General features: G+C 45.1%; 1 long non-coding RNA gene across 5 annotated transcripts in view; it reads left to right on the forward strand.

The window, feature by feature from the left end:
• Positions 1-17646, forward strand: part of LOC128352357 (uncharacterized) — a 37215-nt gene that overhangs the window by 16281 nt on the left and 3288 nt on the right. For 3 of the 5 annotated variants that reach the window (XR_008320350.1, XR_008320349.1, XR_008320353.1), the window contains exon 2: positions 16569-16651. This is a non-coding gene — a long non-coding RNA (uncharacterized LOC128352357). Of the gene's footprint in view, positions 1-2647; positions 2743-3884; positions 4033-16568; positions 16652-17646 lie in introns of those variants that run through there. The other 2 variants (XR_008320351.1, XR_008320352.1) reach the window with 2 other exon arrangements.

Here is a 17646-nt window from a genome sequence, read left to right on the forward strand (position 1 = left end):
TAGGTATAATGTAGTTGCCAGGATCATGAAGGGAGATGTATCATTTTAACAATTGTTCCCAGGGGTTTTTTCACTCACCACATGAGCCCAACTTTGCAATTTGTCTTGCATACATACACACATGCAAGTCAAATGATAATGCAGCTGGTGATCATTCCCCTTTTCCTCACGCTTCAGATGTGCTGCACACACACACACACACATACACACACTTTTTTAAATCTTAAAAAAATCACTTTTATTAGAAAATTAATTTAAAAGAGCACAAATTGATTTAAAGAAGAACATTTACAATGTATTCATAAACATCAAAACAGAGGCTTGTATTTAAACAATAACAATAAAAACAGTGGCCAACACATGGAACAGTCTTTGGTGTCATAGTAGAGCTGCATCCCTGAGCATCAAGGTTGCTCCCAGATCAGCCAAAGTATTTCAAAGTAGTAAAGTGCATGCAGGGAGGATGAGGGTGAGGGATTTTTGATTTCCTATGCCTCCATTAATGCTCTTTGTCTTCCAGGAATATGTCCCTGAGGGAATTAAAAATTTCCATTCAAGTTTTGGTGAACAGTATACAAGCTCAGATGTTACTGTTATGCCTTGCCTGCTCCACAGCTGTGAAAATCACTGCCTGCTGTGTCAACTGACTTAATTGCATGTAGGCCCTTAGGATTTGTAGCTCTCAGCAGCCCCACCCCAGCTTCCTACACATTGGTCAGCTTACTGGAGCAGGAAGTATAAAGGGACTTCCTGGCTGAAACAGCCTTGCCTCAGTATCAAGGCTTACCTGATCTGGTGTGCAGCTCCTGCTTGCTTCTCCTGACTACTTGATGTGACTCTTGGTCTGCTGTGCCTCTTTCCTGACTCCTCTAACTCCTGATCTGGCACTGACTGCTGGTGTGGCTCCTGTCTTGACCCTCTGACTGGGCTGGGCTGCCATTCTAGCTTGATCCTCCTGTCCACTCCTGGACCTTATCTCCTGCTTTTGCCCCCAGTTCTGCCTTCTGATGGGCTCCCTTCTTGCATGTGCCAAACTCTGGATTACTATCTTGCCCCCTGGCTCCAGCTCATTGGTCTCTCCAGCACCCTGCTTCTGGCACTCCCAGTCCTGGCTCCTAGAACTACGTTCTCGGGTATCACTGCCCATGACCTGACCCCCCTGATAGTTACGATAGAATGTATCAATGCAATAGAGTGTGCACACAGACTGCAATCTCAGATTTTCTCATGTCTGCCTATAAGTGAATTTTAACATAACTGTTATGCCCTCTCATCCTGAACAAGCAGTCGTGTGTGGGGTGTGTCTCTTTTCTTCTAGTGTGATGCATGGAGTATCCTTACCATTGTCAATAAGCTGGTGATCATTCCGATATCATCACATTCAATTATTCTGTTTAAAGAATTCAGCAAAAGGACTTTTTACCATCTTTTTTTTTTTAAAGTAGCATGTATGTGCACGTATTCATTCATAGCCAGTTTCCCCCCCATACAGCTTGAAATACTCTGTAATGCTGCACAACACTGCTGTTTTTGGCAGAGCTCGCCTGGAATATTGCAAAGGAAATAGTCATGGCAAACTGCAGTCAGAGAAGAGTAAAACCAAAGGCAAAACGGAACCATCCCGGTCTTTACTGGCCACTTCTACAGCAGTTCTGTCCCAGACCACCGTGTGAGAATAGCAGCAAGCACGCATGAGATTTTCTTGTTATAGGTCTTGTTTACAACACATTGGAAAACCCCAGAGCAGAAGAACAAAGACTAATGAAATAACAAGTTCAAATTATTTGAGGACTGTCTCTAGCTGCTGGCCCATCTGAACCATTCAGGCTTCTGATGAGATCATTCAGGCTCAACCATTCATACAGACTTCTGGAAAACTGAATGTGTTCTTTCAGTTCTCTCAGTGGCTGCCATACCAACTAACAAAGCGTGCATGTTGGGAGGCTCTGAGGGGATGCAATGGGGCAGGCACACACCACTCCCTCACCCCAGTCCTCTTCCATGTGCTGCTGTTGCGTGAGTGGACAAAACAAACGTCTCAGCTTTGCCCATGCTCTGGAAATATTCTGTAAGATAGGAAACATGTCGCTGACCATCATTTAGACACCATGAATCTCGGGGTTCCTAGCTGCATACTATATTTCAGCCATATGTAGATCCAGCTAATGAAAGCTTAATTTGGCATAGAGCTCCCATGCCCCCCGGAATTTCGGGTTGCACCAGGATTTTAAGCATCTGACCCAGATTTGCTTAGCCCATTCAGATTCGCCTGGATTTCAGCATTTATTTATTTATTTATTTATTTATTTATTTATTTATTTATTTAAAAAGCTAAGCTCCAGCCCTTGTAGAAGTGGAGTTAGGGAGCAAAATGTGCAGTCACTATTCTGCTGAAAATTTATTTTCAGGCCAATTTACATAATATGCAAATTAGGCACTTGGATTTGGAAAGCCAGAATATGGCATCCCTACTTTGGCCATATGTTTGTAAGTATCCAGCAACAACAATACTGCTTTTCAACAAAAGTTTTCAAAGCGGTTTACAGAGAGAAATAATAAATAAAGTTGGCCCCCTGTCCCCAAAGGGCTCACAATCTAAAAAGAAACATGAGATACACACCAGCAACAGTCACTGGAAGTACTAAGCAGGGTATTCATCCAAACAATGAATATGTGATAATATAGCATTGCCTTCCTGCCTCTATAATTTAACTAATGGTACTAGTTCCTAAGGGCAAGAATGTAAGTACATTGTTTTGTTTCCTCTTTTACAGAGTATTTCCAGAGCATGGGGCAAGCTTGGAAGTTTTGCCCTCTGGTGGAACAATGCATGTGGAGGAAGACTGGGGGAGCTGGGTGTGGAGCATTCCCTCAGAGCCCCACAAATGTGTGCACTTTGTTAGGATGTCAACCACTGTGACTGCTTCATCCAAAGGCTTCTGAGATTGGCTCTTAAAGAGGCAGTACCCAACCGCCGGCACCATCCCTCTTGAAACTAGAACAGTGCTGTTGTGGGAAGAAGCCAGATTTTGGCCTCCTCCCACATAGCCAGTGGTTTCTGACAGCGCTCATGTGTCGAACTAGTTAGCAGGTCCCCTGCTAACTGAGCAAAGAGGCTCCTTTTAAAAGTGGTGATTCTCTTTATTTAGAAGCAGGGAGCAACTGGCCCTATCCATCCCCAGTACAGCATCCCCTTGGTGAGTGTTGCTGGTGTCTAGCTTATGGTTGTTGTTGGGTTTTTTTTAGACTGTGAGTCCTTTGGGGACAGGCAACCATTTTATTTATTTATATCCCCCAGGCTGATCCGGGGATGCTGTGAATGTGTTGATCCAGTGTCTGGAGGCTATAAGGGTTTGGATGGGCCCAAACAAGCTCAGGCTTAATCCCTCCAAGACAGAGTTGCTCTTCTTTCGGTCTCTATCTGGCCAGGTTCCAGTTTCGAGTGTCTCCCTTGATGGGGTCGTGCTCCCCTTGAAAGAGCAGGCTCGCAATTTGGGGGTCATCCTGGACTCACGGCTCCTGCTGGAACAGCAGGTAGAAGCTGTGGCCAGGGGACCCTTTGCCCAGCTTCATCTGGTGTGCCAACTGCAGCCTCACCGCAACTGACAGGCCTTGGCAACCATAACTTATGCCCTTGTCACCTCTCAGTTGGACTACTGCAATGCGCTCTACCTGGGATTGCCTTTGAAGATGACTCGGAAGCTTCAGCTGGCCCAAAATGCAGCAGCCCAGCTGCTTATGAGCAACATAAAATAGGGCCATGTTTGACCTTTGTTGTGATCACTGCATTGGTTGCCAGTTTGCTTCCGGGTCCAATTCCAAGTGCTGGCTATCACCTATAAAACCCTTCAGAGTTTGGTGCCTGTGTACCTTCAGGACCGCCTCTCTCGTCCAACTTCGACTCACCCTGTGAGGTTGTCTCAGGTGGGCCTTCTCAGAGTTCCAGGCCCAGGGGAGGTACATGGGGCCCGGTCTTGTGAGAGGGCCTTCTCTGTTGTAGCCCTCGCCTTATGGAACACCCTGCCTCCTGAGGTTCGTAATGCCCCCTCTCTTCTGTCATTTAAGAAGCTTTTAAAAACTTATTTATTTTGCCAGGCTTTTAGTTTTGAATGTGTATTTGTGTGTGTGTCTGTTTCCCCCTTTTTTCTCTTGTTTTCGTTGTTGTTTTAATTTATGTAAACCGCCTCAAGTCTATGGAAGTCAGGCTGTTGATACATTTGCTAAACAAACAAACAAACAAACAAACAAACAAACAAACAAACCACTTCAGGAACTTTTGTTGAAAAGCTGTATATAAATATTCATCATATTTGTATTTGTAGAATAAGCTTTCCTGTGGAACCTCCCACATCACTCAGATAATGTCAGAACAGGCCCTTTTACTATCTCACGATGCTGCCACATGAGCGCCCACAATATATGGATTCCTACACTGTAGCAGAGTATTTGAAAACAATAACAGACTTTTTTTTTTCATGGTATGGAAGAATTAAATATGGATGAGTACAATTTCAATTTAAGGTTTGGAGGAGGAGGTGGAGAAAGAGAAAGGAGCCTGGAATTCCAGTTGACCATATGTGTCTGGATTCCTTTATGGTCTCGTAACACATAGTTAATTGTAAAGCTCTACTCTGACAATGAAATTAGTGTCATGGTTAAAAAAATAACAGCTTTGGCCTCTGAGTGCACCTGTTTACAGCTTCTTGGCAGACTTGGTCAGGAGGTTATGCGTATGTATGAATAACTGTGTCTGCTTCTGCAGCTGTTCCATTGCCATTAAAACACTGCATTTATTTAGCCTTTCTGAACTCCACAACTTGGGCTAATTAAAAAAAGAAGGAGGTTCTAATGTTATGTCTGGGCTGTGATAGAAGGTGAGATAACAGATCCAGCACATGGTTTTTAATGATAGCATTAAGGTTATAGGAGAGATTTCTTATCAAGCTGCACACAGAGTGCCAAGTGAACTAGTAGGCATTGTGTATTTGGATATTTTTTTTTAAGTTCTCACCAAGTCTCTCCTGATTTAGCAGATATGGACTACAAAAGACAAATCTTCTTAATGTTAACGAAAAGGGGCAGGGATATGATAAAGTGATGGAATATTGCTGCAGAGACAGTGCAGTTAATTTCTTTGTGTTTTCCTAGATAGTGTGAACTTTTAAAAAGTATGTATAAATGTTCCTCTGGTGGAGTGTTAAAGCAGGAAGTACTAGATCTCTAATGAAGTTGAAAAACACATTATCAAGAAACATTTTAAAGCTTTAACAAAATGGTACAGGCATGCAGGGAAGTATGTTGGTCATTGCCAGGGATGGCATGGGTACTAGTCAACAGGTCCCCTCAATAACTATGCAGCCACATTCCAGGGCTTTTCCAGAAGCGCTTGAATAGCTCTTTCCCAATAATTTTTTTTCTCTGTTTCCACACACTTCAGCAGGCTCCCATAGTCCTAGCAAGTGTGAATCCACACTGTTCACATGCATAGCAGGGTTCTAGTGTGGTTTTCTCAGTGCCACCTCTGGTTAGCTCTTGCTTTCTGTGGAGAACCACCATGTGCCACAGAAGTAGAAATTAGTTCTTCATGGAAAGCAAGAGCTGGTCAGCAGGTGGTGCTTAGAATATCACACGAGGAACCTGCTCTGCATGTGAACAAAGTATGAATTTGCACTGGCTAGGAGAGCCACCTAATGGCACAGTGGAAAATGACTTGACTAGCAAGCCAGAGGTTGCTGGTTCAAATTCCTGCTGGTATGTTTCCCAGACTATGGGAAACACCTATATTGGGCAGCAGCGATATCGGAAGGTGCTAAAAGACATCATCTCATACTGTGAGGGAGATGGCAATGGTAAACCCCTCCTGTATTCTACCAAAGACAACCACAGGGCTCTGTGGTCACCAGGAGTCAACACCGACTCAACAACTCACTTTACCTTACCTTGGATTAGACTATGGAAACCTGCTGAAGTGTTCAGAAACAGAGTAAAAACCACGCTTGGAAAATAAGCTGTCCGAGTTCTTACTGCCGTCTGAAAGAGCCTTCATACAGTATGGACGTAAAGGCTGAATGTGGGGAAGGAAGGTCATTTTTCAGGCAACAACATATTGCAATCTGAGTGCTGGGGAAATGCAATATCCCCACAACAGATGTTCTAACCTGGGGAAAGATGTCTGGTTCCTGAAATTAAGTCAGACTTGTGTATGCTGTGATTCTGTGGGAGTGCAGAAAAAGTGCCTCCAGCACTCATGGATAGGATGGGCTATACGTTTAAATCTTAAAGAAATAAAGGGCATTTTACAAGTGGAATACTTTTCAGAATTAAGGTGCCTCTGAGTCAAGGAATCAGGACAGTCTAATAGCTCCCTATTACGCAAAGGCTGGAATGATGTAGTGCTTCCCAGTAGCAGCAAGGTGGGCAGTACTTGACTCTACTTGCTGATTGGCTTCCTGGCATTTGAATGCAGAGCCTTATTTCATTGCAAGGCCTGGCAGCCTTTGCACATTAAAATTCTAAGTCGCCTAAGTAGGTGTGAAATTAATTCTCTGTTTATTTTTGAAAACCACCTATGATCATGGAGAACCATCCACTCTGCCTTGGACATCCTTTTCACAGCTGTAGGTAGGCGAGCATGAAATAATAAAGCCCACTTCTAAAAAGGATACTTTTCTGAGCTATCTCAATTTGAATATTTTGAGAACAGTTGAGAATATTTTGAGATACAGCTCTTCTCGCTCAGGGTCTATTTTCCTAAATAAGGAGAACTTGGGGGGAGGCACACTCTTGGCTTAATCTAGACTTTAAAGGAAACAGAAGTTTTCCTAGAGCAGTGGAATTTTTTTTTTTAAAGTCACATAGTAACCTCATTGAAGAAAGTGCATTTTACACCAGGCCTTGGAGGGCCTGCTTAACAAACAGGATTTTCTCATTAATGCACATGTGAAAGGCAAAATTATAGTACATTTTCCCTTCAGCATGAAGCAATGTTTGCGACTTCCATTGAAATGGGACATCCCTTGTGCCTACGGTTGCCAAACGGCCTTCTCTGCTCTTGGGCAGTTTAAGCTGAAGGGGGGGGGGAGGCTTTTCAGGGCCTGGAGGTTTTACAGACATGGCTTTTATCTCGCATCCCCTCCGGAGTGAAAGCTGCAAGTCCACATATCAGCAAGATTTACCCCGAAGTCCCTGCGAGCTATCGGGGACCAGTACACACCCAACTCCTCCCCCCCCCCCAAATCATGGCTGTGCATTCTGGCTTAGCCCAAATTATGTCAGGTGTAAAAAAATCCTCTAGTTTCAGCAGTATTTTTGAAAATAACAACCGAGGCTTCTGCTCTGCTCCGATGCTTATCTGTGATGTGCGGAGGGGCCACTGATGATAATTCGGCTCAGCAGCAGCGAGGAATATTAGTTCCCTCCCTCCACATTGAAAGTGGGGAGGGAGTTTGGCTGGTAGAAGAAGAAAGTGAATGGCCAGGGCTTGAGTGCCACATTCCCAGGAGGTAGGTAGGAGCTTGGAGGTACTGCTAGCTCGATTGCCCTTGAAGCGTTCATGTGCGTGTCTGTCTCTCCTCCTTCCCCTCCCCTGCCCAGGTTGGTCAGGTGCCCCAGCCAGCCAGCAGGCTGTAAGGTGCACCTGTCTCTGCCTGGTCTCTTCTGTCTGTAGCCTCCTCTCGGCTTCTTGCACTTTCTAAACAGGTGGAGAGTGGACAGGAGGGGATCATTTAATATGGCCATCTACAGGGATGGCCTCCCCTGTCTCTCTGGCAATTGGAAGAGGAGGCTGTGCGGGCACTGTAGTGTTGCCCTCTTTCTCCCATCCCGCCTCCAAATTGCAGAACATACCAGGGTTTTAATCTGAACCAGAACTCAGCTGCCACCATTTGGTTTTGAGATGCCAAGACCTAGCCCTGGGTTGTATGAGGTAGTAAGCAAGGCAAGCTGCAGCCCCTACCGAATACAAGAGTCAAGTGCCTAGCCGTATTCCTGCAACTCTGGCAGAAGAAGAGGGGAAAGGAGAGGGGAAAGGAAAGGAGACTATAGCAAGCTAGGTGAGAGATTGCCAGAGTCTGGGAAAGGATGGGCAGAAGAGTGTGCCAATCTCGAAGCTAGAAAGAGGGAATGCACAACAAGGGGAAGTGGGTGGAATTTTGCATTGTCCTAAAACACAGACTAGAGACGGGCCAAAGTTTCCCCAGGGAGTTCAAAAATGTTATTCACACATAAATCCATGTGTGAATAACTCCCAGGTGCATCAGCATGGAGGTCTCGGGGAAGAGCCCTTTGAGGGTTGGTGGGGGATTCCTCCTCACCTGGCTGGTGGTGGTGGTGGCCAAGATGACCTGCTATGAGTTCGAGCAGTAGTGAAGTACGTTGGGCTCTTGGAGAAAGACCTTAAGCAGCTGCTTGCCTTAAAGAGGTCCAATTAAAGTGAACTACTAGAGTGACATCATACTCATACCAAAAATGTGGAGCATGTTGCAGATAGTCTAAGGAATAACATTGAAGTCCATCTTGTGAAGCGCAGAGAATATAATGAAGAGACCGCTTTTAAATGTCTGCTGGGTGGACTTCAGTAACACAGAGAGGTGGGTCTCACAATCTGTGAGACCCACTTTTGCCAAAACTGAGGGGAAAGCGGGCTGAGCCCGCTCTCCCCACAGATGATCGGGGCAGTAGCCCTGGGCGGCCGGATTGGCCACCCACACAATTGCCGGCTCCGTGACGGAGCCGGTGGGGGCTTGGGGGAGCAGGGGCCAATTGGCCCCCGCAAGCTCCAGCATGCCCTGCATGAGACCCCCAGAGCCAGTAAGCGGCTTTTCGCCTCACCTCTGGGGGTCTCCTCGTGAGTAGCCACGGTGCAGAGCCGCGCCACGGCTACTCACGATCCAATAGCCCGGGTTTGTGGAGCGCTCGCTCCGCAAACCTGGGCTAAGGGGCGGGCTACTTGAGCAGGTTAGCTGCTCAAGAACTACCGGGCTCGCAGCCAAGCCCGGTGGTTCTTGCAATTAGCAAAAATTGGGCTAGGCTCTCCTAGCCCGATTTTTGCTAATCATGTGAATAGCCCCTAAGTGTCAGCAAAGGAGAGCTTGACAGCTCAGTCTGGTGTGTTCTTTGAGTGATTTGCAATTGCAAGTGCTGGGAGGCGGGGCGCAGAGGGGTTGTGGCAGATTGATGCAGTTCTATGAAGGGAGTCCAGAAGGGGAGGGGGAGAGAGGAAGAAATTCCGGAGTTTAATAACAACAACAACAATAATAATAATAATTTGATTTCTATAAACACAAGCATTTGCATCTTGTGTCTCCTCCTGGGATGTGATTGGTTGGAGGAAGAAACCAAGGCAAGCAGTGGGAATGCTCATAGGAGAAAGATTGCAGGGCGTATGGGGACGTGCCCATGGCTGTGTGAACTGTCCATCTAATCCCCCGAATTAAACTTCCTCGAATCTACTGCAAAGTAGATTCGCTTCTCAGATATCCTGCAGTATAAATCCATGTGTGTATAACTCCCCGGAGAGACAAAATTAAGCCAAAGGCGTAACTATCATTGAACAAGATGAGGCAGGGTGAGTGGGGACAAATGTCCCTGGGTCTCTGAGGGAGAGGGCCTCACCAGCCGAGCAACAGCTTGCTTTTCACTCTCCCTCTTCAGCTTCAAGGTGGGGGGAAGGGGTGGGGGGTGGGGAAGGGAACCTATCTTCACTTTTTATCCCAGGGACCACTCCAGACTTACTACACTCCTGCATTAAGCCCTTCTCAGAACATGTGGGTCAGGAAGAAGAGTGCGAATTCAGCAGTAGTCTCTGCTTCTGACACACACACACGTTCATCTGAAGGCCTGCACAGAGCCTATGCATAGGAATTCCTGACTGCATGGAAAAAGCGCCATAGCCCTGTTCACATGTTCTCCTCTCCTCTCTCAAATGTACACTGAATGTGTGAACAGGACCCCTCCTATTGGCCAGACCCCTGTTGCTGATACATGTACTGGACATGCCGTTGCTGCACAGTTGATGTTTGTGTGAAAAGGCTATACGTGTTTTTGGCTAGATGTGTGCAGAGCCCTGTATGTACACTGCATGCTAAATGTGGAATTACTGGGCCAGCAGGCTTGATCCTGCTCCTCTTCTGCTTGTTCAGTGTACATGTGTGTGTCAAAGAGGAACATAAGAACAGGGCTTGTGTAGCAACAGTTGTATGTATGTGGGCTCTGCACACCTTCCAATGAACTTATAAGGGTCAAGGAGAGGGCCTGTCATGATCCCTTTTCTCCAACCCAACCCAACGTTCATTCTAGCCTGCACATCTTATGAAAAGGACTTTTCATGCATTTCCAAAGCCAGCATTTCCAATGCACCTTTGTGTGGAACCTAGCTATCTAACCCACTCTCTACTGCTTGTAAGGGCCCCTTAAAGAAAGTAGAGCCCGACTACATTGCAGTACCATCTTGGAAGGCGTACAAGGAATGCTGGGAAGTGGAATGCTTTTCAGTGCTTTCCCCATGGAGATCTATGGGGAAATGGCTGGAAAGGATTCCACTTCCTTGTGCTCCGTACATGCCTTCAAACGGCAAGGATATATAGCTGAGTCCTGCACATAGATGCACATTGGGACCGCTCACCTACATTCAGTGCCAGCAGGGCTGTGTGGATTATTTGGCGTAGGCCAGGGCTGCAGTGGCAGAGCCAGATCACCAGCGGCCTGTGTGCAGCCGCGGCAGCAGCCCCGCTCACCCCGCCCCCCGTGTCTGACGTCAGATGCAGGGACTAGCCATGCCCTCGCGCTGACTAGTAGCCAGCGCATACCCCGCACTGACTACTACTTGGCGCACCCCACGCTAACGTGTGGTGTGTGGCTAGTTCCCGCATCTGACGTCAGACGCAGGGGGCAGGGTGAGCGGGGCCGCCACTCCGGCCACACACAGGTCGCTGGCGGTCAGGCTCCACCACCGCAGCCCTGGCCTACGCCAAATAATTCACACAGCCCTGCTGGCACTGAATGAAGGTGAGCGGTCCCAATGTGCATCTGTGTGCAAGAAATGCGGCGAATGCCGCAAATGCAGCGCCGGCCATTTAACTCCTGAAGGCGCCACATGGCCTCTTTGGGAGTTAAACTTCTGCTGATGCTGCGTTTGTGGCGCAGCCAGGAGCGGCAGGAAAGAGCCACTCCTGGCCGTGCCGCTAACGCAGCGGCCCTTTAACTCCCAAATGGGGGCAGTGTGCCCCCCACTTGGGAGCTAAATTGCACCCCCACATCTGACGTCAGAAGCCGGGTGGCGTGTCAGGGCCGCGAAGCATGGTCCCTGATTGGGCGTGGTCCGGGTTCTTTGAACCCATTGGCTCAATGGTGGCTCCGCCCCTGCAGGGCTACACAACTCAAATACCATCAAATGGAACCATCCACAACTTGGCGTACAGGGGCTGAGGTCAATTTTTAGCACACTGAAATTAAAAATGTTATTAGTTACTTGTGGATCTATTGCCCCTGTCAATGGACCCATAGTTTCAACCAAGGGCAGTGGCCAGAGAAAAGGTCCTGTCCCTGCTCAATCAATGGGGCCCTGGAGTGCATGCCAGCCCCAAACAAACAGCCCCCAAGTCCTCCCCTCTCCCTAAATTGCTGTTGCTTTCAGGCTGCAATCCTAGGCATACTTACATGGGAGTAAGCCTCACTGGGCACACCATGGAGCACATTTCTGAGAAAGCATGCACAGGATGGCGTTGTAAGGCAGTTTCCAGCTTCTGTGTTGCTACAGGATACCTGGGGGCCAGTAAAATAGCCCCTGCGGGCCAAATCCGGCCCCCGGGCCTTATGTTGTGCAGGCCTGGCTTAGGCCATTCAGAGTCAAATAATTGCACAGGTCTATCTAGTCCAGCATCCTATTTCAGATGTTATTTCAGAGCCAGCCTGGTGTAGTGGCTAGAGTGCTGGACTAGCACTGGGGAGACTTGAGTTCAAATCCCTATTCAGCCTCATGATACTAGCTGGATGACTCTGGGCCAGTCACTTCTCTCTCAGCCTAACCTACTTCACAGGGTTGTTGTGAGGAGAAACCTAAGTATGTAGTACACTGCTCTGGGCTCTTTGGAGGAAGAGCGGGATATAAAATGTAAAAATAAATATAAATAAATAAATATTTCACACAGTGGCCCACCAGATGCCTCTGGAAAGCTCACAGGCAAGAGTTGAGGGGGCATGCCCTCTCTCCTGCTGTTACTCTCTTGCAGCTGGTATTCAGAGGCATCTTGCCTTTGAGGCTGGAGGTGGCCTATAGCCACCAGACTAGTAGCCATTGATAGACCTGTGCTCCATGAATCGTTCTAAGCCCCTTTTAAAGCCATCCAAGCTAGTGGCCATCACCACATCCCATGGCAGAAAACTCCATAGATTAATTATGCGCCATATGAAAAACTACCTCATTTTGTCGGTCCTAAATTTCCCAGCCTTCAATTTCATGGGATGAGCCCTGGTTCTAGTGTTATAAGAGAGGGAGAAAAATTTCTTTGTCCACTCTTTCTACTCCATGCTTCATTATATACTCTTTGATCATGTCTCCCCTTAGTTGCCTCTTTTCCAAACTAAAAAGCCCATTTGCTGTACCCTTGCCTTATAACAGGCCTGCTCAACTTCGGCCATCCTGCAGATGTTGGCCTACAGCTCCCATAATCCCTGGCTATTGGCCACTGTGGCTGGGGATTCTGGGAGTTGTAGTCCAAAAACAGCTGGGGGGCCTAAGTTGAGCATGCCTGTCTTATAAGGAAGGTTTTCCAGGTTCCTGATCATATTGGTTGCTTTCTGTACTTTTTGGAGTTCTACAATGTCCTTTTTAAGATATAGAGACCAGACTGTATGCCGTACTCCAAATGTGGCCACACCATAGATTAGTATAAGGGCATTATAATATTTATTTATTTATTTATTCATTCATTCATTCATTTAATTTCTATGCCGCCCTTCTGAAAATGGCTCAGGGCAGTTTACACAGAGAAATAATAAATAAATAAGATGGATCCCTGTCCCCCAAAGGGCTCACAATCTATAATATAATATAATATAATATAATATAATATAATATAATATAATATAATATAATATAATATAATATAATATAATATAATATAATATCTAATATTATAAATATTAGCATTTGTATTTTCAATCCCCTTCCTAATGATCCCTAGCATGCAATTAGCCTTTTTCACAGCTGCCGCACACTGAGCTGACTCTTTCAGTGAGCTGTCCACCATGACCCCATGTCCTGGTCAGTCACTGACAGCTCTAAACCCCCTAAAGTGTATATGTGAACCTGGGGTCTCGCCATATGTATCACATTACACTTGTTAACACTGAACCACATTTGCTATTTTGTTGCCCACTCACCCAGTTTGGAGAGATTCTATTAAATTAATAATTATAATTAATGAACAACTTTATTTGTTAGCTGGCCCATAACAAATTGTTCTCTGGGTGGGTCACAACACAGCACTAAAACATACAATAAGAATACATAACACATTAAATCTTAAGAGACCAAAAGAGAGAAAAAAGAAAATACAAATATAATACAAAGCAATTTAAAAACTCTTAAAATCAGTTTAAAAATCAAATTTAAAAATCAAAATTTCAATTTAGAAGGCCTGAGTGAACAGGATTCTGTTGGATTGTTGTACTGTATTCTATCCCTTCTTTAATATACAATGCTACTCCACCCCCAGTCCAACCCTTCCTGTCCTTTCTGTATAGTTTGTACCCAGGAATACACAGGTTGCTATGCTTTCATTAGCAGCCAAGTACTACAGCTTACCCATCCTGGCTTGGAGGCTTCTGGCATTGGCATATAAATATCTATATGCTCCACTCATCTCACTGGCCCTGTGCATGGAACAGGTAGCACTTCATAGAACGCTACACTGGGGTTCCTGGACTTCAATATGCCAGACTAGATTTGGCTTCCAGTATCTCCCAACTGCATTTCCCCACATCATTGGTGCTGACTCCTCTCCAGCACTGCCTATCTAGATGTTGTGCGATGTTCGCAACTTTCACACCAGACAGGCAAGGCACTGTGCTGTCTACACATGGTCACAGACCCATATCTCTATGTCCCTAATGATTGAATCACACACTACTAGGAGGCCCTCAACCCCTGGAGGAGTATCCTCTGTGCAAGATATTGGCACATCACTCAAGGAAGGGGGTCCCTTCTAAGGGAACATGCTCCTCTACCTCAGACAGTGCCCTACTTCCCTGAGACCTTCATTCTCCATGACAGCAGAGGAGTTGTCAGCCTGGGAATCGGATGCCTCTATCACACCCCTGAGGGTCTCACCCACATACCTTTCTGCCTCCCTACGCTTCTCCAGGTCAGCCACCTTGGCTTTGAGGGAATGAACTTGTTCCCTGAGAGCCAGGAGCTCTTTGCATCGAGCTCACACCCAGGACTTCTGCCCCTCAGACAGATAGTCATACAAGCAACACTCTGTGCAATGTACTGGGAAGCACCCCCACCCTGCTGGCATTCTAGCTTCATAAACTGGTTTTATTGGCTATTTAGAATATATAGAGCTTGTTTATTTGAAAGCTAGGTATTATCTGCTGTTGTCAGCCTATTAGAGATTTTAAGCACTGTACTCCAAGAAAATTACATAAGTAGGGTAGTACTTACCTGCCCCTCATGCTAAGTGTCTGCTTTGTGAGAAAGAGGGGCTGTTTCTTTCCTCCCCGCACAATTCCCCACTAAACCCCATGCAAAATGCCTTTGATATCTGTTTTCAAAGTCCTGTTCACAAAGTTCCAGGGAGCAAAGTTCCCCTGTTCTGAACCTTGTCTTCTCGAGAGCTGCTTTCAAGCTGAGTCATCTCAGGAATGTGGTACATCCCACAAGCAGTGTGACTCACCTGCAGTTAATGCCCCTCCCACTGCCTCTCTAGGTACAACTGGAAAAACTCCCCGGCCAAGAACAAACCACCAGCCAGCCGGAAATCAAACTGTTGAAAAGACTAACCCTAATAAACTTAGCTAGTCCCTTTCCTCATGTTTTCTTTCTTTCTTTCTTTATATATGTTCCTGCTTGCTTTCTTCTTTAGGGGGAAAAAAGCACAAAGGTTTGCTGCCTCTAGTCTGAGCCTTCTCTTCTCAAGAGCTTTCAAACGGAGACCCCTCAGAAACGTGAGGGCAAGGCATGCCCTTTCCCATCATTGCTCCTCTGAAATGGTTATTCATGCTCCTCCTGAACCTGGGGGTAGTATGTAGCCAGTCCATCTAGCCTATAGCCTAGTTTACATTGCAGTTTTGGTCCTGCTCAGCAGGGCTCTCCTTATGTTTTGATTCTGGTAGCTGCCCCTGCAATTATTATCATTACAGACTGACTAAAGTCCAAATCCTGAAACCATTCAGAAGTAATTTAAGAACACCACTGTGGGAACACCATTGGGTTCTGCGTTAAGTTTGCAAAGGTTAAATTGTCAGCTTTGGCTGATACGTCAGCTATGCCCATTTCTGGAGGTAAATGACCTTAAAACAGTGGTACATGTACAGCTAACCTCCAGGCTTGACTGCACTCTACATGGGGCTGCCTTTGTATGTAGTCCAGAAACTACAACTGGTACAGAATGTGGCAGCCAGACTGGTCCCTGGGAACCTGAAGGGACCATATAACACCGATTCTAAAAGAACTGCGCTGTCTACCAATATGTTTCTGAGCTAAATACAAAGTGCTGGTTATTACCTATAAAGCCCTCAATGGCTTTGGTCCAGGGTACTTAAGAGAGCACCTCCTTTGTCATGAAGCCTGCCACCTGTTATGATAATCTGGGGAGGCCCATTTACAGTTGCCACCGGCTTATTTGATGGCGACCTGGGGCTGGGCCTGCTCTGTGGCTGCCCCAGGCCTTTGGAATAGGCTCCCTTTCAAAATAGGAGCTTTTCCATCTCTGATAGCTTAAAAAAAAAAAAGATTCTCAAGACAAACAACCTTTTCTCTTGCTTTTAATTAACATTATTTTTAAACTGTTTGTTTTTATTCTGTGAAATTGTTTTGTTTTTATTCTGTGAAATTGTTTTAATTGTTTTTATTCTGTTTCATATTTGTTGTATTTTGGATTATGTACACTGCCTAGAGATACATATATCAGGTGATATATAAGTATGATAAATAAATAAATTAGCATAAATGAATTCAGTTGATTGATTAAGTCATCCATCCATCCATTCATTCAAGTAACACATACTTTTCTCTTGGTTGTGATGACACTGAGGGTAAATGCTTGTGTAATGGCTTAAATACAGAGATAATCTCTGCATAAGAAAGAGTGTGCATAAAGTTATTTATGAAGGATGGCACAAATCCTTATTTGTTTTTGTCATCATTAATCTGGAATTTTAAAAGCACACATTATCACTGAATTGTGAGATCTCCATCAAAATGCATTGAAAGATAAGGAAAGACATTACTGCTTCAATATCTTTGATATGTTTCCTTGTGCTTGGAATAATAATCAATATATAGATGTAGGTATTATCATTTCAACCTTGTTCATTGTTTAACTGGGAGACTTCTTATCTTGCAGACAGACCAGAAAACTAGAGATAGCCCCAGATTCAGTACCTATGTTTGGATGGATCATTCCTTTGCATTATACTTATGCATAAAGTAAGTCCTACAACTGATGAAAGTGGCATTTAGGAGAATAGATTATTTATCTATCTATTCATTTTTAAATTGTATGTATAAATTCATAAAATAAGTGTGTACATGAAAAGTGAAATAAGTTTCATGATTACAATACAGAAGACAAGGTATATAGGTATACTGAAAAATTCATTCAGCCTAGCATAGTGGTTAGAGTATTGGCCTAGGACTGGGAAGACCCGAGATCATCCCCATTTAACCATGAAACTCACTGGGTGAGACTGGGCCAGTCATGTATTCAGCCTAATCTACCTCACAGGGTTGTTGTGAGGATAAAAATAAGCATGTATACCACTCTGAGCTCTTCGGAGGAAGAGCGGGATATAAATGTAACAAATAAATAAATAAGTTAACAGTTAACAGTAATTTTCAACAAATTTGTCCAATTAGTCGTCATCCTTACATTTCCCTGTAAAAGGTGAGTTTCTTCATAGTAGCTGTCCACACACAATTAAACCAGTCTAAAACAACAGGCAGATGTTATTTTGCTATTATTTGCTGGTGTCATTAACTGTCTATGGTGCTATCATGTTCATCATAAGGTTGCCCTTATGTCTGAGCTGTAAATAATCTGGATGACAAACATCTTGGGTTCAGCTGAGATGAAGAGGGGTGAACATTCTAACTTTGAACAACTGACAACCTTTTCAAAAATAAAGGCATGGAAACTCTACTAAATATCAGCCAGTTTGACACTTAAAGCAGACAGTAGACTGCAAGAAGAATGGTGATATAATAAATGCACTGCAATAAATAACTCTTGAACATTTTCCACCAAAAGGAGTACTTCTTTGCAATGTCTCTTTTTCAAAGTGCACCTATATCCAGTTCATGAGAAACATGGTCCCAAACAGGAAAAGAGGGACAATTTGACAGCACAGAAGCTGAGTGATGTCCCCCACCCCCACCCCTCTATTATAATTTGTATGTGTCTCACTAGACATATAGTGGCTTTC

Source organism: Hemicordylus capensis, chromosome 3 (assembly GCF_027244095.1).
Source record: "Hemicordylus capensis ecotype Gifberg chromosome 3, rHemCap1.1.pri, whole genome shotgun sequence".
Taxonomy (NCBI): Eukaryota; Metazoa; Chordata; class Lepidosauria; order Squamata; family Cordylidae; genus Hemicordylus; species Hemicordylus capensis.